Raw genomic sequence first — 22,418 nt, 5'->3', positions numbered from 1 at the left:
TCACTGGGAGTGATAGAGAGTGAGAGAATCACTGGGAGTGATCGAGAGCGATAGAATCACTGGGAGTGAGCGAGAGTGAGAGTGAGAGAATCACTGGGAGTGATCGAGAGTGAGAGCGAGAGAATCATTGGGAGTGAGCGAGAGTGAAAGTGAGAGAATCACTGGGAGTGAGCGAGAGTGAGAGCGAGAGAAGCACTGGGAGTGAGCGAGAGAGAGAGTGAGAGAATCACTGGGAGTGATCGAGAGTGAGAGCGAGAGAATCATTGGGAGTGAGCGAGAGTGAAAGTGAGAGAATCACTGGGAGTGAGCGAGAGTGAGAGCGAGAGAAGCACTGGGAGTGAGCGAGAGAGAGAGTGAGATCATCACTGGGAGTGAGCGAGAGTGAGAGCGAGAGAATCAATGGGAGTGAGCGAGAGTGAGAGCGAGAGAATCACTGGGGGTGAGCGAGAGTGAGAGCGAGAGAATCACTGGGAGTGAGCGAGAGTGAGAGAATCACTGGGAGTGAGTGAGAGTGAGAGTGAGAGAATCACTGGGAGTGAGCGAGAGTGAGAGCGAAAGAATCATTGGGAGAGAGACAGAGAGAGAAAGAGAGAGAGAATCACTGGGAGTGAGCGAGAGTGAGTGCGAGAGAATCACTGGGAGTGAGTGAGAGTGAGAGCGAATCACTGCGAGTGAGCGAGAGTGAGAGTGAGAGAATCACTGGGACTGAGCGAGAGAACGAGAGAATCACTGGGAGTGAGCGAGAGTGAGAGCGAGAGAATCACTGGGAGTGAGCGAGAGTGAGAGCGAGAGAATCATTGGGAGTGAGTGTGAGTGAGAGTGAGAGCGAATCACTGGGAGTGCGCGAGAGTGAGAGTGAGAGAATCGCTGGGAGTGAGCGAGAGTGAGAGTGAGAGAATCGCTGGGAGTGAGCGAGAGTGAGAGCGAGAGAATCATTGGGAGTGAGCGAGAGTGAGAGTGAGAGAATCGCTGGGAGTGAGCGAGAGTGAGAGTGAGAGAATCGCTGGGAGTGAGCGAGAGTGAGAGCGAGAGAATCACTGGGAGTGAGCGAGAGTGAGAGTGAGAGAATCGCTGGGACTGAGAGAGAGTGAGAGCGAGAGAATCACTGGGAGTGAGTGAGAGTGAGAGTGAGAGAATCGCTGGGAGTGAGCGAGAATGAGAGAGAGAGAATCACTGGGAGTGAGCGAGAGTGAGAGCGAGAGAATCACTGGGAGTGAGCGAGAGTGAGAGAATCACTGGGAGTGAGTGAGAGCGAGAGAATCACTGGGAGAGAGACAGAGAGAGAAAGAGCGAGAGAATCACTGGGAGTGAGCGAGAATGAGAGCGAGTGAATCACTGGGAGTGAGCGAGAGTGAGAGCGAGAGAATCACTGGGAGTGAGCGAGAGAAACATAGAAACATTGAAGATAGGAGCAGGAGTAGGCCATTCGGCCCCTTGAGGCTGCTCCGCCATTCAATGCGATCATGGCTGATCATCCAAATTCAGTACCCTGTCCCTGCCTTCTCCCCATATCCCTTGATCCCTTTAGCCTTAAGAAATATATCCAACTCCTTCTTGAATATATTTAATGAATTGGCCTCAACTGTCTTCTGTGGTAGAGAATTCCACAGGTTCACCACTCTCTGGGTGAAGAAATTCCTCCTCATCTCAGTCCTAAATGGCTTACCCCTTATCCTTAGACTGTGACCCCTTGTTCTGGACTTCCCCGCCATTGGGAACAGCCTTCCTGCATCTAGTCTGTCTAGTCCTGTTAGAATTTTATAAGTTTCAATGAGCGAGAGAATCACTGGGAGTGAGCGAGAGTGAGAGAATCACTGGGAGTGATCGAGAGTGAGAGCGAGATAATCACTGGGAGTGAGTGAGAGTGAGAGCGAGAGAATCACTGGGAGTGAGTGAGAGTGAAAGCGAGAGAATCATTGGGTGTGAGCGAGCGTGAGAGCGAGAGAATCACTGGGAGTGAGCGAGAGTGAGAGCGAGAGAATCACTGGGAGTGAGCGAGAGAGAGAGCGAGCGAATCACTGGGAGTGAGCGAGAGTGAGAGCGAGAGAATCACTGGGAGTGAGCGAGAGTGAGAGCGAGAGAATCACTGGGAGTGAGCGAGAGTGAGAGCGAGAGAATCACTGGGAGTGAGCGAGAGAGAGAGCGAGCGAATCACTGGGAGTGAGCGAGAGAGAGAGCGAGCGAATCACTGGGAGTGAGCGAGAGTGAGAGCGAGAGAATCACTGGGAGTGAGCGAGAGAGAGAGAATCGCTGGTCGTGATCGAGAGTGAGAGCGAGAGAATCACTGGGCGTGATCGAGAGTGAGAGCGAGAGAATCACTGGGAGTGAGCGAGAGTGAGAGTGAGAGAATCACTGGGAGTGAGCGAGAGTGAGAGTGAGAGAATCACTGGGAGAGAGCGAGAGTGAGAGTGAGAGAATCACTGGGAGTGAGCGAGAGTGAGAGCGAGAGAATCACTGGGAGTGAGTGAGAGTGAGAGTGAGAGAATCACTGGGAGTGAGCGAGAGTGAGAGCGAGAGAATCACTGGGAGTGAGCGAGAGTGAGAGCGAGAGAATCACTGGGAGTGAGCGAGAGCGAGAGCGAGAGAATCACTGGGAGTGAGCGAGAGTGAGAGCAAGAGAATCACTGGGAGTGAGTGAGAGTGAGAGTGAGAGAATCACTGGGAGTGAGCGAGAGTGAGAGCGAGAGAATCACTGGGAGTGAGCGAGAGTGAGAGCGAGAGAATCACTGGGAGAGAGTGAGAGCGAGAGAATCACTGGGAGTGAGCGAGAATGAGAGAGAATCACTGGGAGTGATCGAGAGAAACATAGAAACATAGAAGATAGGAGCAGGAGTAGGCCATTCGGCCCCTCGAGGCTGCTCCGCCATTCAATGCGATCATGGCTGATCATCCAAATTCAGTACCCTGTCCCTGCCTTCTCCCCATATCCCTTGATCCCTTTAGCCTTAAGAAATATATCCAACTCCTTCTTGAATACATTTAATGAATTGGCCTCAACTGTTTTCTGTGGTAGAGAATTCCACAGGTTCACCATTCTCTGGGTGAAGAAATTCCTCCTCATCTCAGTCCTAAATGGTTTGCCCCTTATCCTTAGACTGTGACCCCTGGTTCTGGACTGCCCCGCCATTGGGAACAGCCTTCCTGCATCTAGTCTGTCTAGTCCTGTTAGAATTTTATAAGTTTCAATGAGCGAGAGAATCAGTGGGAGTGAGCGCGAGTGAGAGCGAGAGAATCACTGGGAGTGATAGAGAGTGAGAGAATCACTGGGAGTGATCGAGAGCGATAGAATCACTGGGAGTGAGCGAGAGTGAGAGTGAGAGAATCACTGGGAGTGATCGAGAGTGAGAGCGAGAGAATCATTGGGAGTGAGCGAGAGTGAAAGTGAGAGAATCACTGGGAGTGAGCGAGAGTGAGAGCGAGAGAAGCACTGGGAGTGAGCGAGAGAGAGAGTGAGAGAATCACTGGGAGTGATCGAGAGTGAGAGCGAGAGAATCATTGGGAGTGAGCGAGAGTGAAAGTGAGAGAATCACTGGGAGTGAGCGAGAGTGAGAGCGAGAGAAGCACTGGGAGTGAGCGAGAGAGAGAGTGAGATCATCACTGGGAGTGAGCGAGAGTGAGAGCGAGAGAATCAATGGGAGTGAGCGAGAGTGAGAGCGAGAGAATCACTGGGAGTGAGCGAGAGTGAGAGCGAGAGAATCACTGGGAGTGAGCGAGAGTGAGAGAATCACTGGGAGTGAGCGAGAGTGAGAGTGAGAGAATCACTGGGAGTGAGCGAGAGTGAGAGCGAAAGAATCATTGGGAGAGAGACAGAGAGAGAAAGAGAGAGAGAATCACTGGGAGTGAGCGAGAGTGAGTGCGAGAGAATCACTGGGAGTGAGTGAGAATGAGAGCGAATCACTGCGAGTGAGCGAGAGTGAGAGTGAGAGAATCACTGGGACTGAGCGAGAGAACGAGAGAATCACTGGGAGTGAGCGAGAGTGAGAGCGAGAGAATCACTGGGAGTGAGCGAGAGTGAGAGCGAGAGAATCATTGGGAGTGAGTGTGAGTGAGAGTGAGAGCGAATCACTGGGAGTGCGCGAGAGTGAGAGTGAGAGAATCGCTGGGAGTGAGCGAGAGTGAGAGTGAGAGAATCGCTGGGAGTGAGCGAGAGTGAGAGCGAGAGAATCATTGGGAGTGAGCGAGAGTGAGAGTGAGAGAATCGCTGGGAGTGAGCGAGAGTGAGAGTGAGAGAATCGCTGGGAGTGAGCGAGAGTGAGAGCGAGAGAATCACTGGGAGTGAGCGAGAGTGAGAGTGAGAGAATCGCTGGGACTGAGAGAGAGTGAGAGCGAGAGAATCACTGGGAGTGAGTGAGAGTGAGAGTGAGAGAATCGCTGGGAGTGAGCGAGAATGAGAGAGAGAGAATCACTGGGAGTGAGCGAGAGTGAGAGCGAGAGAATCACTGGGAGTGAGCGAGAGTGAGAGAATCACTGGGAGTGAGTGAGAGCGAGAGAATCACTGGGAGAGAGACAGAGAGAGAAAGAGCGAGAGAATCACTGGGAGTGAGCGAGAATGAGAGCGAGTGAATCACTGGGAGTGAGCGAGAGTGAGAGCGAGAGAATCACTGGGAGTGAGCGAGAGTGAGAGCAAGAGAATCATTGGGAGAGAGACAGAGAGAGAGAGAGAGAGAATCACTGGGAGTGAGCGAGAGTGAGAGCGAGAGAATCACTGGGAGTGAGCGAGAGTGAGAGCGAGAGAATCACTGGGAGTGAGCGAGAGTGAGAGTGAGAGAATCACTGGGAGTGAGCGAGAGTGAGAGCCAGAGAATCACTGGGAGAGAGTGAGAGCGAGAGAATCATTGGGAGAGAGACAGAGAGAGAGAGAGAGAGAATCACTGGGAGTGAGCGAGAGTGAGGGCGAGAGAATCACTGGGAGTGAGCGAGAGTGAGAGCGAGAGAATCACTGGGAGTGATCGAGAGTGAGAGCGAGAGAATCACTGGGGGAGAGACAGAGAGAGAAAGAGCGAGAGAATCACTGGGAGTGAGCGAGAATGAGAGCGAATGAATCACTGGGAGTGAGCGAGAGTGAGAGCGAGAGAATCACTGGGAGTGAGCGAGAGTGAGAGCGAGAGAATCACTGGGAGTGATCGAGAGTGAGAGAATCACTGGAAGTGAGCGAGAGTGAGAGAATCACTGGGAGTGAGCGAGAGTGAGAGCGAGAGAATCACTGGGAGTGAGCGAGAGTGAGAGTGAGAGAATCATTGGGAGTGAGCGAGAGTGAGAGTGAGAGAATCACTGGGAGTGAGCGAGAGAATCACTGGGAGTGAGCGAGAGTGAGAGTGAGAGAATCATTGGGAGTGAGCGAGAGTGAGAGTGAGAGAATCACTGGGAGTGAGCGAGAGAATCACTGGGAGTGAGCGAGAGTGAGAGAGGGAGAATCACTGGGAGTGAGCGAGAGTGAGAGCGAGAGAATCACTGGGAGTGAGCGAGGGTGAGAGCGAGAGAATCACTGGGAGTGAGCGAGAGTGAGAGAATCACTGGGAGTGTTCGAGAGTGAGAGAATCACTGGGAGTGTTCGAGAGAGAGAGCGAGCGAATCACTGGGAGTGAGCGTGAGTGAAAGTGAGAGAATCACTGGGAGTGAGCGAGAGTGAGAGAATCACTGGGAGTGAGCGAGAGTGAAAGTGAGAGAATCACTGGGAGTGAGCGAGAGTGAGAGCGAGAGAATCACTGGGAGTGATCGAGAGTGAGAGAATCACTGGGAGTGTTCGAGAGCGAGAGAATCACTGGGAGTGAGCGAGAGTGAGAGCGAGAGAATCACTGGGAGTGAGCGAGAGTGAGAGAATCACTGGGAGTGAGCGAGAGTGAGAGCGAGAGAATCATTGGGAGTGAGCGAGAGCGAGAGAATCACTGGGAGTGAGTGAGAGTGAGAGCGAGAGAATCATTGGGAGTGAGCGAGAGTGAGAGCGAGAGAATCACTGGGAGTGATCGAGAGTGAGAGTGAGAGAATCACTGGGAGTGTTCGAGAGAGAGAGCGAGCGAATCACTGGGAGTGAGCGAGAGTGAAAGTGAGAGAATCACTGGGAGTGAGCGAGAGTGAAAGTGAGAGAATCACTGGGAGTGAGCGAGAGTGAGAGCGAGAGAATCACTGGGAGTGAGCGAGAGTGAAAGTGAGAGAATCACTGGGAGTGAGCGAGAGTGAGAGCGAGAGAATCACTGGGAGTGATCGAGAGTGAGAGAATCACTGGGAGTGATCGAGAGCGAGAGAATCACTGGGAGTGAGCGAGAGTGAGAGTGAGAGAATCACTGGGAGTGATCGAGAGTGAGAGCGAGAGAATCACTGGGAGTGAGCGAGAGTGAGAGCGAGAGAATCACTGGGAGTGAGCAAGAGCGAGAGAATCACTGGGAGTGAGCGAGAGTGAGAGTGAGAGAATCACTGGGAGTGATCGAGAGTGAGAGCGAGAGAATCACTGGGAGTGAGCGAGAGTGAGAGCGAGAGAATCACTGGGAGTGATCGAGAGTGAGAATGAGGGAATCACTGGGATTGATCGAGAGTGAGAGAATCACTGGGAGTGAGCGAGAGAGGGAGTGAGAGAATCACTGGGAGTGAGCGAGAGTGAGAGCGAGAGAATCACTGGGAGTGAGCGAGAGTGAGAGTGAGAGAATCACTGGGAGTGAGGGAGAGTGAGAGCGAGAGAATCACTGGGAGTGAGCGAGAGTGAGAGCGAGAGAATCACTGGGAGTGAGCGAGAGTGAGAGCGAGAGAATCATTGGGAGTGAGCGAGAGTGAGAGCGAGAGAATCACTGGGAGTGAGCGAGAGTGAGAGCGAGAGAATCACTGGGAGTGAGCGAGAGTGAGAGCGAGAGAATCACTGGGAGTGAGCGAGAGTGAGAGTGAGAGAATCATTGGGAGTGAGCGAGAGTGAGAGTGAGAGAATCACTGGGAGTGAGCGAGAGAATCACTGGGAGTGAGCGAGAGTGAGAGAGGGAGAATCACTGGGAGTGAGCGAGAGTGAGAGCGAGAGAATCACTGGGAGTGAGCGAGGGTGAGAGCGAGAGAATCACTGGGAGTGAGCGAGAGTGAGAGAATCACTGGGAGTGTTCGAGAGTGAGAGAATCACTGGGAGTGTTCGAGAGAGAGAGCGAGCGAATCACTGGGAGTGAGCGAGAGTGAAAGTGAGAGAATCACTGGGAGTGAGCGAGAGTGAGAGAATCACTGGGAGTGAGCGAGAGTGAAAGTGAGAGAATCACTGGGAGTGAGCGAGAGTGAGAGCGAGAGAATCACTGGGAGTGAGCGAGAGTGAGAGCGAGAGAATCATTGGGAGTGAGTGTGAGTGAGAGTGAGAGCGAATCACTGGGAGTGCGCGAGAGTGAGAGTGAGAGAATCGCTGGGAGTGAGCGAGAGTGAGAGTGAGAGAATCGCTGGGAGTGAGCGAGAGTGAGAGCGAGAGAATCATTGGGAGTGAGCGAGAGTGAGAGTGAGAGAATCGCTGGGAGTGAGCGAGAGTGAGAGCGAGAGAATCACTGGGAGTGAGCGAGAGTGAGAGAATCGCTGGGACTGAGAGAGAGTGAGAGCGAGAGAATCACTGGGAGTGAGTGAGAGTGAGAGTGAGAGAATCGCTGGGAGTGAGCGAGAATGAGAGAGAGAGAATCACTGGGAGTGAGCGAGAGTGAGAGCGAGAGAATCACTGGGAGTGAGCGAGAGTGAGAGAATCACTGGGAGTGAGTGAGAGCGAGAGAATCACTGGGAGAGAGACAGAGAGAGAAAGAGCGAGAGAATCACTGGGAGTGAGCGAGAATGAGAGCGAGTGAATCACTGGGAGTGAGCGAGAGTGAGAGCGAGAGAATCACTGGGAGTGAGCGAGAGTGAGAGCAAGAGAATCATTGGGAGAGTGACAGAGAGAGAGAGAGAGAGAATCACTGGGAGTGAGCGAGAGTGAGAGCGAGAGAATCACTGGGAGTGAGCGAGAGTGAGAGCGAGAGAATCACTGGGAGTGAGCGAGAGTGAGAGTGAGAGAATCACTGGGAGTGAGCGAGAGTGAGAGCCAGAGAATCACTGGGAGAGAGTGAGAGCGAGAGAATCATTGGGAGAGAGACAGAGAGAGAGAGAGAGAGAATCACTGGGAGTGAGCGAGAGTGAGGGCGAGAGAATCACTGGGAGTGAGCGAGAGTGAGAGCGAGAGAATCACTGGGAGTGATCGAGAGTGAGAGCGAGAGAATCACTGGGGGAGAGACAGAGAGAGAAAGAGCGACAGAATCACTGGGAGTGAGCGAGAATGAGAGCGAATGAATCACTGGGAGTGAGCGAGAGTGAGAGCGAGAGAATCACTGGGAGTGAGCGAGAGTGAGAGTGAGAGAATCATTGGGAGTGAGCGAGAGTGAGAGTGAGAGAATCACTGGGAGTGAGCGAGAGAATCACTGGGAGTGAGCGAGAGTGAGAGTGAGAGAATCATTGGGAGTGAGCGAGAGTGAGAGTGAGAGAATCACTGGGAGTGAGCGAGAGAATCACTGGGAGTGAGCGAGAGTGAGAGAGGGAGAATCACTGGGAGTGAGCGAGAGTGAGAGCGAGAGAATCACTGGGAGTGAGCGAGGGTGAGAGCGAGAGAATCACTGGGAGTGAGCGAGAGTGAGAGAATCACTGGGAGTGTTCGAGAGTGAGAGAATCACTGGGAGTGTTCGAGAGAGAGAGCGAGCGAATCACTGGGAGTGAGCGTGAGTGAAAGTGAGAGAATCACTGGGAGTGAGCGAGAGTGAGAGAATCACTGGGAGTGAGCGAGAGTGAAAGTGAGAGAATCACTGGGAGTGAGCGAGAGTGAGAGCGAGAGAATCACTGGGAGTGATCGAGAGTGAGAGAATCACTGGGAGTGTTCGAGAGCGAGAGAATCACTGGGAGTGAGCGAGAGTGAGAGCGAGAGAATCACTGGGAGTGAGCGAGAGTGAGAGAATCACTGGGAGTGAGCGAGAGTGAGAGCGAGAGAATCATTGGGAGTGAGCGAGAGCGAGAGAATCACTGGGAGTGAGTGAGAGTGAGAGCGAGAGAATCATTGGGAGTGAGCGAGAGTGAGAGCGAGAGAATCACTGGGAGTGATCGAGAGTGAGAGTGAGAGAATCACTGGGAGTGTTCGAGAGAGAGAGCGAGCGAATCACTGGGAGTGAGCGAGAGTGAAAGTGAGAGAATCACTGGGAGTGAGCGAGAGTGAAAGTGAGAGAATCACTGGGAGTGAGCGAGAGTGAGAGCGAGAGAATCACTGGGAGTGAGCGAGAGTGAAAGTGAGAGAATCACTGGGAGTGAGCGAGAGTGAGAGCGAGAGAATCACTGGGAGTGATCGAGAGTGAGAGAATCACTGGGAGTGATCGAGAGCGAGAGAATCACTGGGAGTGAGCGAGAGTGAGAGTGAGAGAATCACTGGGAGTGATCGAGAGTGAGAGCGAGAGAATCACTGGGAGTGAGCGAGAGTGAGAGCGAGAGAATCACTGGGAGTGAGCAAGAGCGAGAGAATCACTGGGAGTGAGCGAGAGTGAGAGTGAGAGAATCACTGGGAGTGATCGAGAGTGAGAGCGAGAGAATCACTGGGAGTGAGCGAGAGTGAGAGCGAGAGAATCACTGGGAGTGATCGAGAGTGAGAATGAGGGAATCACTGGGATTGATCGAGAGTGAGAGAATCACTGGGAGTGAGCGAGAGAGGGAGTGAGAGAATCACTGGGAGTGAGCGAGAGTGAGAGCGAGAGAATCACTGGGAGTGAGCGAGAGTGAGAGTGAGAGAATCACTGGGAGTGAGGGAGAGTGAGAGCGAGAGAATCACTGGGAGTGAGCGAGAGTGAGAGCGAGAGAATCACTGGGAGTGAGCGAGAGTGAGAGCGAGAGAATCATTGGGAGTGAGCGAGAGTGAGAGCGAGAGAATCACTGGGAGTGAGCGAGAGTGAGAGCGAGAGAATCACTGGGAGTGAGCGAGAGTGAGAGCGAGAGAATCACTGGGAGTGAGCGAGAGTGAGAGTGAGAGAATCATTGGGAGTGAGCGAGAGTGAGAGTGAGAGAATCACTGGGAGTGAGCGAGAGAATCACTGGGAGTGAGCGAGAGTGAGAGAGGGAGAATCACTGGGAGTGAGCGAGAGTGAGAGCGAGAGAATCACTGGGAGTGAGCGAGGGTGAGAGCGAGAGAATCACTGGGAGTGAGCGAGAGTGAGAGAATCACTGGGAGTGTTCGAGAGTGAGAGAATCACTGGGAGTGTTCGAGAGAGAGAGCGAGCGAATCACTGGGAGTGAGCGAGAGTGAAAGTGAGAGAATCACTGGGAGTGAGCGAGAGTGAGAGAATCACTGGGAGTGAGCGAGAGTGAAAGTGAGAGAATCACTGGGAGTGAGCGAGAGTGAGAGCGAGAGAATCACTGGGAGTGATCGAGAGTGAGAGAATCACTGGGAGTGTTCGAGAGCGAGAGAATCACTGGGAGTGAGCGAGAGTGAGAGCGAGAGAATCACTGGGAGTGAGCGAGAGTGAGAGAATCACTGGGAGTGAGCGAGAGTGAGAGCGAGAGAATCATTGGGAGTGAGCGAGAGCGAGAGAATCACTGGGAGTGAGTGAGAGTGAGAGCGAGAGAATCATTGGGAGTGAGCGAGAGTGAGAGCGAGAGAATCACTGGGAGTGATCGAGAGTGAGAGTGAGAGAATCACTGGGAGTGTTCGAGAGAGAGAGCGAGCGAATCACTGGGAGTGAGCGAGAGTGAGAGTGAGAGAATCACTGGGAGTGAGCGAGAGTGAAAGTGAGAGAATCACTGGGAGTGAGCGAGAGTGAGAGCGAGAGAATCACTGGGAGTGAGCGAGAGTGAAAGTGAGAGAATCACTGGGAGTGAGCGAGAGTGAGAGCGAGAGAATCACTGGGAGTGATCGAGAGTGAGAGAATCACTGGGAGTGATCGAGAGCGAGAGAATCACTGGGAGTGAGCGAGAGTGAGAGTGAGAGAATCACTGGGAGTGATCGAGAGTGAGAGCGAGAGAATCACTGGGAGTGAGCGAGAGTGAGAGCGAGAGAATCACTGGGAGTGAGCAAGAGCGAGAGAATCACTGGGAGTGAGCGAGAGTGAGAGTGAGAGAATCACTGGGAGTGATCGAGAGTGAGAGCGAGAGAATCACTGGGAGTGAGCGAGAGTGAGAGCGAGAGAATCACTGGGAGTGAGCAAGAGCGAGAGAATCACTGGGAGTGAGCGAGAGTGAGAGTGAGAGAATCACTGGGAGTGATCGAGAGTGAGAGCGAGAGAATCACTGGGAGTGATCGAGAGTGAGAATGAGGGAATCACTGGGATTGATCGAGAGTGAGAGAATCACTGGGAGTGAGCGAGAGAGGGAGTGAGAGAATCACTGGGAGTGAGCGAGAGTGAGAGCGAGAGAATCACTGGGAGTGAGCGAGAGTGAGAGTGAGAGAATCACTGGGAGTGAGGGAGAGTGAGAGCGAGAGAATCACTGGGAGTGAGCGAGAGTGAGAGCGAGAGAATCATTGGGAGTGAGCGAGAGTGAGAGCGAGAGAATCACTGGGAGTGAGCGAGAGTGAGAGCGAGAGAATCACTGGGAGTGAGCGAGAGTGAGAGCGAGAGAATCACTGGGAGTGAGCGAGAGTGAGAGCGAGAGAATCACTGGGAGTGAGCGAGAGTGAGAGCGAGAGAATCACTGGGAGTGAGCGAGAATGAGAGAGAATCACTGGGAGTGATCGAGAGAAACATAGAAACATTGAAGATAGGAGCAGGAGTAGGCCATTCGGCCCCTTGAGGCTGCTCCGCCATTCAATGCGATCATGGCTGATCATCCAAATTCAGTACCCTGTCCCTGCCTTCTCCCCATATCCCTTGATCCCTTTAGCCTTAAGAAATATATCCAACTCCTATTTGAATATATTTAATGAATTGGCCTCAACTGTCTTCTGTGGTAGAGAATTCCACAGGTTCACCACTCTCTGGGTGAAGAAATTCCTCCTCATCTCAGTCCTAAATGGCTTACCCCTTATCCTTAGACTGTGACCCCTTGTTCTGGACTTCCCCGCCATTGGGAACAGCCTTCCTGCATCTAGTCTGTCTAGTCCTGTTAGAATTTTATAAGTTTCAATGAGCGAGAGAATCACTGGGAGTGAGCGAGAGTGAGAGAATCACTGGGAGTGATCGAGAGTGAGAGCGAGATAATCACTGGGAGTGAGTGAGAGTGAGAGCGAGAGAATCACTGGGAGTGAGTGAGAGTGAAAGCGAGAGAATCATTGGGTGTGAGCGAGCGTGAGAGCGAGAGAATCACTGGGAGTGAGCGAGAGTGAGAGCGAGAGAATCATTGGGAGTGAGCGAGAGTGAGAGCGAGAGAATCACTGGGAGTGATCAAGAGCGAGAGAATCACTGGGAGTGAGTGAGAGAGAGAGCGAGAGAATCACTGGGAGTGAGCGAGAGTGAGAGCGAGAGAATCACTGGGAGTGAGCGAGAGTGAGAGTGAGAGAATCATTGGGAGTGAGCGAGAGTGAGAGCGAGAGAATCACTGGGAGTGAGCGAGAGTGAGAGCGAGAGAATCACTGGGAGTGAGCGAGAGTGAGAGAGAGAGAATCACTGGGAGTGAGTGAGAGTGAGAGAATCACTGGGAGTGAGCGAGAGTGAGAGCGAGAGAATCACTGGCAGTGAGTGAGAGTGAGAGCAAGAGAATCACTGGGAGTGAGTGAGAGTGAGAGTGAGAGAATCACTGGGAGTGAGCGAGAGTGAGAGTGAGAGAATCACTGGGAGTGAGCGAGAGTGAGAGCGAGAGAATCACTGGGAGTGAGTGAGAGTGAGAGCGAGAGAATCACTGGGAGTGAGCGAGAGCGAGAGAATCATTGGGAGTGAGCGAGAGTGAGAGTGAGAGAATCACTGGGAGTGAGCGAGAGTGAGAGCGAGAGATTCACTGGGAGTGAGTGAGAGTGAGAGCGAGAGAATCATTGGGTGTGAGCGAGAGTGAGAGCGAGAGAATCACTTGGAGTGAGTGAGAGTGAGAGCGAGAGAATCATTGGGTGTGAGCGAGAGTGAGAGCGAGAGAATCACTGGGAGTGAGTGAGAGTGAGAGCGAGAGAATCACTGGGAGTGAGCGAGAGTGAGAGTGAGAGAATCATTGGGAGTGAGCGAGAGTGAGAGTGAGAGAATCACTGGGAGTGAGCGAGAGTGAGAGTGAGAGAATCACTGGGAGTGAGCGAGAGTGAGAGCGAGAGAATCACTGGGAGTGAGTGAGAGTGAGAGCGAGAGAATCACTGGGAGTGAGCAAGAGCGAGAGAATCATTGGGAGTGAGTGAGAGTGAGAGAATCACTGGGAGTTAGCGAGAGTGAGAGCGAGAGAATCACTGGGAGTGAGCGAGAGCGAGAGAATCATTGGGAGTGAGCGAGAGTGAGAGTGAGAGAATCACTGGGAGTGAGCGAGAGTGAGAGCGAGAGATTCACTGGGAGTGAGTGAGAGTGAGAGCGAGAGAATCATTGGGTGTGAGCGAGAGTGAGAGCGAGAGAATCACTTGGAGTGAGTGAGAGTGAGAGCGAGAGAATCATTGGGTGTGAGCGAGAGTGAGAGCGAGAGAATCACTGGGAGTGAGTGAGAGTGAGAGCGAGAGAATCACTGGGAGTGAGCGAGAGTGAGAGTGAGAGAATCATTGGGAGTGAGCGAGAGTGTGAGCGAGAGAATCACTGGGAGTGAGCGAGAGTGAGAGCGAGAGAATCACTGGGAGTGAGCGAGAGTGAGAGCGAGAGAATCACTGGGAGTGAGTGAGAGTGAGAGCGAGAGATTCACTGGGAGTGAGCGAGAGTGAGAGAATCACTGGGAGTGAGCGAGAGAGAGAGCGAGCGAATCACTGGGAGTGAGTGAGAGTGAGAGCGAGAGAATCACTGGGAGTGAGCGAGAGTGAGAGAGAGAGAATCACTGGGAGTGAGTGAGAGTGAGAGAATCACTGGGAGTGAGCGAGAGTGAGAGCGAGAGAATCACTGGCAGTGAGTGAGAGTGAGAGCAAGAGAATCACTGGGAGTGAGTGAGAGTGAGAGTGAGAGAATCACTGGGAGTGAGCGAGAGTGAGAGTGAGAGAATCACTGGGAGTGAGCGAGAGTGAGAGCGAGAGAATCACTGGGAGTGAGTGAGAGTGAGAGCGAGAGAATCACTGGGAGTGAGCAAGAGCGAGAGAATCATTGGGAGTGAGTGAGAGTGAGAGAATCACTGGGAGTTAGCGAGAGTGAGAGCGAGAGATTCACTGGGAGTGAGCGAGAGTGAGAGCGAGAGAATCATTGGGTGTGAGCGAGAGTGAGAGCGAGAGAATCACTGGGAGTGAGTGAGAGTGAGAGCGAGAGAATCATTGGGTGTGAGCGAGAGTGAGAGCGAGAGAATCACTGGGAGTGAGTGAGAGTGAGAGCGAGAGAATCACTGGGAGTGAGCGAGAGTGAGAGTGAGAGAATCATTGGGAGTGAGCGAGAGTGTGAGCGAGAGAATCACTGGGAATGAGCGAGAGTGAGAGCGAGAGAATCACTGGGAGTGAGCGAGAGTGAGAGCGAGAGAATCACTGGGAGTGAGTGAGAGTGAGAGCGAGAGATTCACTGGGAGTGAGCGAGAGTGAGAGCGAGAGAATCACTGGGAGTGAGCGAGAGTGAGAGAATCACTGGGAGTGAGCGAGAGTGAGTGCGAGAGAATCACTGGGAGTGAGCGAGAGAGCGAGAGAATCACTGGGAGTGGGCGAGAGTGAGAGCGAGAGAATCACTGGGAGTGAGCGAGAGTGAGATCGAGAGATTCACTGGGAGTGAGCGAGAGAGCGAGAGAATCACTGGGAGTGAGCGAGAGAGCGAGAGAATCACTGGGAGTCAGCGAGAGTGAGAGCGAGAGAATCACTGGGAGTCAGCGAGAGTGAGAGCGAGAGAATCACTGGGAGTGAGTGAGAGCGAGAGAATCACTGGGAGTGAGCGAGAGTGAGAGTGAGAGAATCACTGGGAGTGAGCAAGAGTGAGAGCGAGAGATTCACTGGGAGTGAGCGAGAGTGAGAGCGAGAGAATCACTGGGAGTGAGCGAGAGTGAGAGATTCACTGGGAGTGAGCAAGAGTGAGAGCGATAGAATCACTGGGAGTGAGCGAGAGTGAGAGCGAGAGAATCACTGGGAGTGAGCGAGAGCGAGAGCGAGAGAATCACTGGGAGTGAGCGAGAGTGAGAGAATCACTGGGAGTGAGCGAGAGAGAGAGCGATAGAATCACTGGGAGTGAGCGAGAGTGAGAGCGAGAGAATCACTGGGAGTGAGCGAGAGTGAGAGTGAGAGAATCACTGGGAGTGAGCGAGAGTGAGAGCGAGAGAATCACTGGGAGTGATCGAGAGTGAGAGTGAGAGAATCACTGGGAGTGTTCGAGAGAGAGAGCGAGCGAATCACTGGGAGTGAGCGAGAGTGAAAGTGAGAGAATCACTGGGAGTGAGCGAGAGTGAAAGTGAGAGAATCACTGGGAGTGAGCGAGAGTGAGAGCGAGAGAATCACTGGGAGTGAGCGAGAGTGAAAGTGAGAGAATCACTGGGAGTGAGCGAGAGTGAGAGCGAGAGAATCACTGGGAGTGATCGAGAGTGAGAGAATCACTGGGAGTGATCGAGAGCGAGAGAATCACTGGGAGTGAGCGAGAGTGAGAGTGAGAGAATCACTGGGAGTGATCGAGAGTGAGAGCGAGAGAATCACTGGGAGTGAGCGAGAGTGAGAGCGAGAGAATCACTGGGAGTGAGCAAGAGCGAGAGAATCACTGGGAGTGAGCGAGAGTGAGAGTGAGAGAATCACTGGGAGTGATCGAGAGTGAGAGCGAGAGAATCACTGGGAGTGAGCGAGAGTGAGAGCGAGAGAATCACTGGGAGTGAGCAAGAGCGAGAGAATCACTGGGAGTGAGCGAGAGTGAGAGTGAGAGAATCACTGGGAGTGATCGAGAGTGAGAGCGAGAGAATCACTGGGAGTGATCGAGAGTGAGAATGAGGGAATCACTGGGATTGATCGAGAGTGAGAGAATCACTGGGAGTGAGCGAGAGAGGGAGTGAGAGAATCACTGGGAGTGAGCGAGAGTGAGAGCGAGAGAATCACTGGGAGTGAGCGAGAGTGAGAGTGAGAGAATCACTGGGAGTGAGGGAGAGTGAGAGCGAGAGAATCACTGGGAGTGAGCGAGAGTGAGAGCGAGAGAATCACTGGGAGTGAGCGAGAGTGAGAGCGAGAGAATCATTGGGAGTGAGCGAGAGTGAGAGCGAGAGAATCACTGGGAGTGAGCGAGAGTGAGAGCGAGAGAATCACTGGGAGTGAGCGAGAGTGAGAGCGAGAGAATCACTGGGAGTGAGCGAGAGTGAGAGCGAGAGAATCACTGGGAGTGAGCGAGAGTGAGAGCGAGAGAATCACTGGGAGTGAGCGAGAATGAGAGAGAATCACTGGGAGTGATCGAGAGAAACATAGAAACATTGAAGATAGGAGCAGGAGTAGGCCATTCGGCCCCTTGAGGCTGCTCCGCCATTCAATGCGATCATGGCTGATCATCCAAATTCAGTACCCTGTCCCTGCCTTCTCCCCATATCCCTTGATCCCTTTAGCCTTAAGAAATATATCCAACTCCTTCTTGAATATATTTAATGAATTGGCCTCAACTGTCTTCTCTGGTAGAGAATTCCACAGGTTCACCACTCTCTGGGTGAAGAAATTCCTCCTCATCTCAGTCCTAAATGGCTTACCCCTTATCCTTAGACTGTGACCCCTTGTTCTGGACTTCCCCGCCATTGGGAACAGCCTTCCTGCATCTAGTCTGTCTAGTCCTGTTAGAATTTTATAAGTTTCAATGAGCGAGAGAATCACTGGGAGTGAGCGAGAGTGAGAGAATCACTGGGAGTGATCGAGAGTGAGAGAATCACTGGGAGTGATCGAGAGTGAGAGCGAGATAATCACTGGGAGTGAGTGAGAGTGAGAGCGAGAGAATCACTGGGAGTGAGTGAGAGTGAAAGCGAGAGAATCATTGGGTGTGAGCGAGAGTGAGAGAATCACTGGGAGTGAGCGAGAGTGAGAGAATCACTGGGAGTGATCGAGAGTGAGAGCGAGATAATCACTGGGAGTGAGTGAGAGTGAGAGCGAGAGAATCACTGGGAGTGAGTGAGAGTGAAAGCGAGAGAATCACTGGGAGTGAGCGAGAGTGAGAGAATCACTGGGAGTGAGCGAGAGTGAGAGAATCACTGGGAGTGATCGAGAGTGAGAGCGAGATAATCACTGGGAGTGAGTGAGAGTGAGAGCGAGAGAATCACTGGGAGTGAGTGAGAGTGAAAGCGAGAGAATCATTGGGTGTGAGCGAACGTGAGAGCGAGAGAATCACTGGGAGTGAGCGAGAGTGAGAGTGAGAGAATCACTGGGAGTGATCAAGAGCGAGAGAATCACTGGGAGTGAGTGAGAGAGAGAGCGAGCGAATCACTGGGAGTGAGCGAGAGTGAGAGTGAGAGAATCATTGGGAGTGAGCGAGAGTGAGAGCGAGAGAATCACTGGGAGTGAGCGAGAGTGAGAGCGAGAGAATCACTGGGAGTGAGCGAGAGTGAGAGCGAGAGAATCACTGGGAGTGAGCGAGAGTGAGAGTGAGAGAATCATTGGGAGTGAGCGAGAGTGAGAGCGAGAGAATCACTGGGAGTGAGCGAGAGTGAGAGCGAGAGAATCACTGGGAGTGAGCGAGAGTGAGAGAGAGAGAATCACTGGGAGTGAGTGAGAGTGAGAGAATCACTGGGAGTGAGCGAGAGTGAGAGCGAGAGAATCACTGGCAGTGAGTGAGAGTGAGAGCAAGAGAATCACTGGGAGTGAGTGAGAGTGAGAGTGAGAGAATCACTGGGAGTGAGCGAGAGTGAGAGTGAGAGAATCACTGGGAGTGAGCGAGAGTGAGAGCGAGAGAATCACTGGGAGTGAGTGAGAGTGAGAGCGAGAGAATCACTGGGAGTGAGCGAGAGCGAGAGAATCATTGGGAGTGAGCGAGAGTGAGAGTGAGAGAATCACTGGGAGTGAGCGAGAGTGAGAGCGAGAGATTCACTGGGAGTGAGCGAGAGTGAGAGCGAGAGAATCATTGGGTGTGAGCGAGAGTGAGAGCGAGAGAATCACTGGGAGTGAGTGAGAGTGAGAGCGAGAGAATCATTGGGTGTGAGCGAGAGTGAGAGCGAGAGAATCACTGGGAGTGAGTGAGAGTGAGAGCGAGAGAATCACTGGGAGTGAGCGAGAGTGAGAGTGAGAGAATCATTGGGAGTGAGCGAGAGTGTGAGCGAGAGAATCACTGGGAGTGAGCGAGAGTGAGAGCGAGAGAATCACTGGGAGTGAGCGAGAGTGAGAGCGAGAGAATCACTGGGAGTGAGTGAGAGTGAGAGCGAGAGATTCACTGGGAGTGAGCGAGAGTGAGAGAATCACTGGGAGTGAGCGAGAGAGAGAGCGAGCGAATCACTGGGAGTGAGTGAGAGTGAGAGCGAGTGAATCACTGGGAGTGAGCGAGAGTGAGAGAGAGAGAATCACTGGGAGTGAGTGAGAGTGAGAGAATCACTGGGAGTGAGCGAGAGTGAGAGCGAGAGAATCACTGGCAGTGACTGAGAGTGAGAGCAACAGAATCACTGGGAGTGAGTGAGAGTGAGAGTGAGAGAATCACTGGGAGTGAGCGAGAGTGAGAGTGAGAGAATCACTGGGAGTGAGCGAGAGTGAGAGCGAGAGAATCACTGGGAGTGAGTGAGAGTGAGAGCGAGAGAATCACTGGGAGTGAGCGAGAGCGAGAGAATCATTGGGAGTGAGCGAGAGTGAGAGTGAGAGAATCACTGGGAGTGAGCGAGAGTGAGAGCAAGAGATTCACTGGGAGTGAGCGAGAGTGAGAGCGAGAGAATCATTGGGTGTGAGCGAGAGTGAGAGCGAGAGAATCACTGGGAGTGAGTGAGAGTGAGAGCGAGAGAATCATTGGGTGTGAGCGAGAGTGAGAGCGAGAGAATCACTGGGAGTGAGTGAGAGTGAGAGCGAGAGAATCACTGGGAGTGAGCGAGAGTGAGAGTGAGAGAATCATTGGGAGTGAGCGAGAGTGTGAGCGAGAGAATCACTGGGAATGAGCGAGAGTGAGAGCGAGAGAATCACTGGGAGTGAGCGAGAGTGAGAGCGAGAGAATCACTGGGAGTGAGTGAGAGTGAGAGCGAGAGATTCACTGGGAGTGAGCGAGAGTGAGAGCGAGAGAATCACTGGGAGTGAGCGAGAGTGAGAGAATCACTGGGAGTGAGCGAGAGTGAGTGCGAGAGAATCACTGGGAGTGAGCGAGAGAGCGAGAGAATCACTGGGAGTGGGCGAGAGTGAGAGCGAGAGAATCACTGGGAGTGAGCGAGAGTGAGATCGAGAGATTCACTGGGAGTGAGCGAGAGAATCACTGGGAGTGAGCGAGAGAGCGAGAGAATCACTGGGAGTCAGCGAGAGTGAGAGCGGGAGAATCACTGGGAGTCAGCGAGAGTGAGAGCGAGAGAATCACTGGGAGTGAGTGAGAGCGAGAGAATCACTGGGAGTGAGCGAGAGTGAGAGTGAGAGAATCACTGGGAGTGAGCAAGAGTGAGAGATTCACTGGGAGTGAGCGAGAGTGAGAACGAGAGAATCACTGGGAGTGAGCGAGAGTGAGAGATTCACTGGGAGTGAGCAAGAGTGAGAGCGATAGAATCACTGGGAGTGAGCGAGAGCGAGAGCGAGAGAATCACTGGGAGTGAGCGAGAGTGAGAGAATCACTGGGAGTGAGCGAGAGAGAGAGCGATAGAATCACTGGGAGTGAGCGAGAGTGAGAGCGAGAGAATCACTGGGAGTGAGCGAGAGTGAGAGTGAGAGAATCACTGGGAGTGAGCGAGAGTGAGAGCGAGAGAATCACTGGGAGTGAGCGAGAGTGAGAGCGAGAGAATCATTGGGAGAGAGACAGAGAGAGAGAGAGAGACTGGGAGAGAGAGAGAGAGAGAGAGAGACTGGGAGAGAGAGAGAGAATGGGAAAGACAGAGAGTGAGGGGGAATCAATGGGAGTGAGAGAGAGGAACTTTAACAGACCAAGTGAGCAACTGGAAGAGACCATGAGAAAGATGGGGGTCGAGAGATATGGACTGGAAAATAACAAGAATGACTGGGGCAGAGAGACGGAGACGGAGGAAATCAGTCTTCTATTCTCAGGGTTCAGATGTTATGAACTGAGCTTTGTTGTGAGATTGGTTGATTAATTGACTGTGGGGTTTGTTGATTGTTTGATTGGCTGGCTGTAGCACTGGTTGTTTGGTCGGTTGTGGGCTAGGTTGATTGGCTGACTGTGAGGTTGTTTGATTGGTTGACTGTGTGATTGGTTGTTTCGCTGACTGTGAGCTTGATTGATTGGCTGGCTGTGGGATTGGTTGATTGGCTGGCTATGGGATTGGTTGATTGGTTGACTGTGAGCTTCGTTGATTGGCTGGCTGTGGGATTGGCTGATTGGCTGGCTGTGGGATTGGTTGATTGGCTGGCTGTGGGATTGGTTGATTGGTTGGCTATGGGGTTGTTGGTTGGCAGTGGGCTTGGTTGATTCGCTGGCTGTGGAATTGGTTGGCTATGGGATTGGTTGATTGGCTGGCTGTGGGATTGGTTGGCTGTGGGATTGATTGATTGGCTGGCTGTGGGATTGGTTGGCTGTGGGATTGATTGGTTGGCTGGCTGTGGGATTGGTTGATTGGTTGGCTATGGGATTGGTTGACCGTGAGGTTGGTTGATTGGCTGGCTGTGAGCTTCGTTGATTGGCTGGCTGTGGGATTGGTTGGCTGTGGGATTGGATGATTGGTTGCTATGGCGTTGATGGTTGACAGCCAGTCAATCCCAACACCCATGTGTGCACACTCAGGCAGGAACACCGGGAGCTAGAATCCCAACTGATATTTTTCCCCTCCATCGTCCAGGTTCAGTGGCGTCAAAGATTGCAACCCCATCAGTTCATCGAATGACAAGCTGGGGAGTGGAGCTGGAAGTGGGCCTGCATGACTCATATACTCATTAGCAGTGGACAAACTGTTCTTGGAAGGCAGTGACACATCCCATTTACATTAGGATAGGCTGCCAGTAGACACTGGTTGAGATGCTGCCGCAGACAGCTGGTCTCTAGCTCTCTGTGATTGCTTTCATTGCCTGTGTTAGGCATTTAATAGAACACTGGCATGCTAACACAGAGTGACCATAATATCAGTGACTGAGTTACAGACCGCATTTTGACACGTGACGGCAGATGGCGTGTCTACAAGGAATCAGGCCCAGGAGACTGACAGTAAACAACGACGACCATTTCCACTTGTACAGTGCCTTTAACATGGTAAACCATCTCAAGGCGTTTCACAGGAGCGATTATCAAACAAAAATTGACACCGTGAAAGCAGTAGATTTTAAGGAGCGTCTTAATGGAGGAGGGAGAGGTGGCGAGGCGGAGAGTTCTAGGGAGGGAATTCCAGAGCTTAGGGCCAAGGCAGCTGAAGGCACGGCCGGCAATGGTGGCGCGATTAAAATCGGGGATACTCAAGAGGCCAGAATTGGAGTTTACATGGAGCTGATCTGCGGTGTGTTGGTGTTTCGGGGATGGGTGAGGGGAGCGGGTTGCTGCTAAGGTGGGGACACCCCTCCCTGTCGGGGCACTGTGCCGGAGGGGTGGTCTGCACTCTTGGTGTCCACCAGACTCCTGGGCCATTGGACCCCGCTCCACTTTGCCAGTTTTCCTTGTTCCCCAGTCTGCTTGGCCACCCTCCTTTAGCTCTTCTCACACTCCCTGTGTCTGGTGTCTACCGCTTATTTCTCTCGTGAAACGCCCACACGGGTCACTGGATAGCAACCCTGGGTGATTGTTTCCCCTCGCTGGCTCTGGGGCCAATGTTAGCGTCCCTCTCTGTTGCCCTCCCCCCGGGTAGAGGTCAGCAGGGGCTGGTGATCCCACCTGGGGCCTTTGACCTGCAGTCACCATGTGTGACTCTACCGATTTAAACCACCGGGGGGAGCACTTTTCAGGTTATCAAATCCATTGAAAGAAAGTCTCGCATTTCTATAGCGCCTTTCACGACCTCAGGACGTCCTTTACAGCCAACGAAGTACTTTTTGAAGTGTAGTCACTGCTGTAATGTAGGAAACGCGGCAGCCAATTTGCGCACAGCAGGATCCCACAAACAAAAATGAGATAATGACCTGATAATCTCCTTTAGTTTGTTGAGGGATAAATATTGATACCAAACAGTGGGAGTGTTCAAAGATGGGGAGAAACTATATTTTGTTTAACTGTAGCTTCCCTCCCCCCCCCCCACCGCCCTGCCCCGACCCCTGCCGCCAGCCGGACTGAGGGAGCAGACGAGGCCTCGGTTTAACGTCTCACCTGAAAGACGGCACCATCGACAGTGCAGCGCTCCCTGAGTGACAGCCTGGATTACGTGCTCAAGTGTCTGGAGTGGTACTTGAACCCCTAACCTTCTGACTCAGAGGCGAG

This window comes from Somniosus microcephalus, chromosome 31 (assembly GCF_052327205.1).
Source record: "Somniosus microcephalus isolate GS21.2 chromosome 31, FLI_Smic_1.0, whole genome shotgun sequence".
Taxonomy (NCBI): Eukaryota; Metazoa; Chordata; class Chondrichthyes; order Squaliformes; family Somniosidae; genus Somniosus; species Somniosus microcephalus.
Note: the sequence above shows the minus strand (reverse complement) of the source record.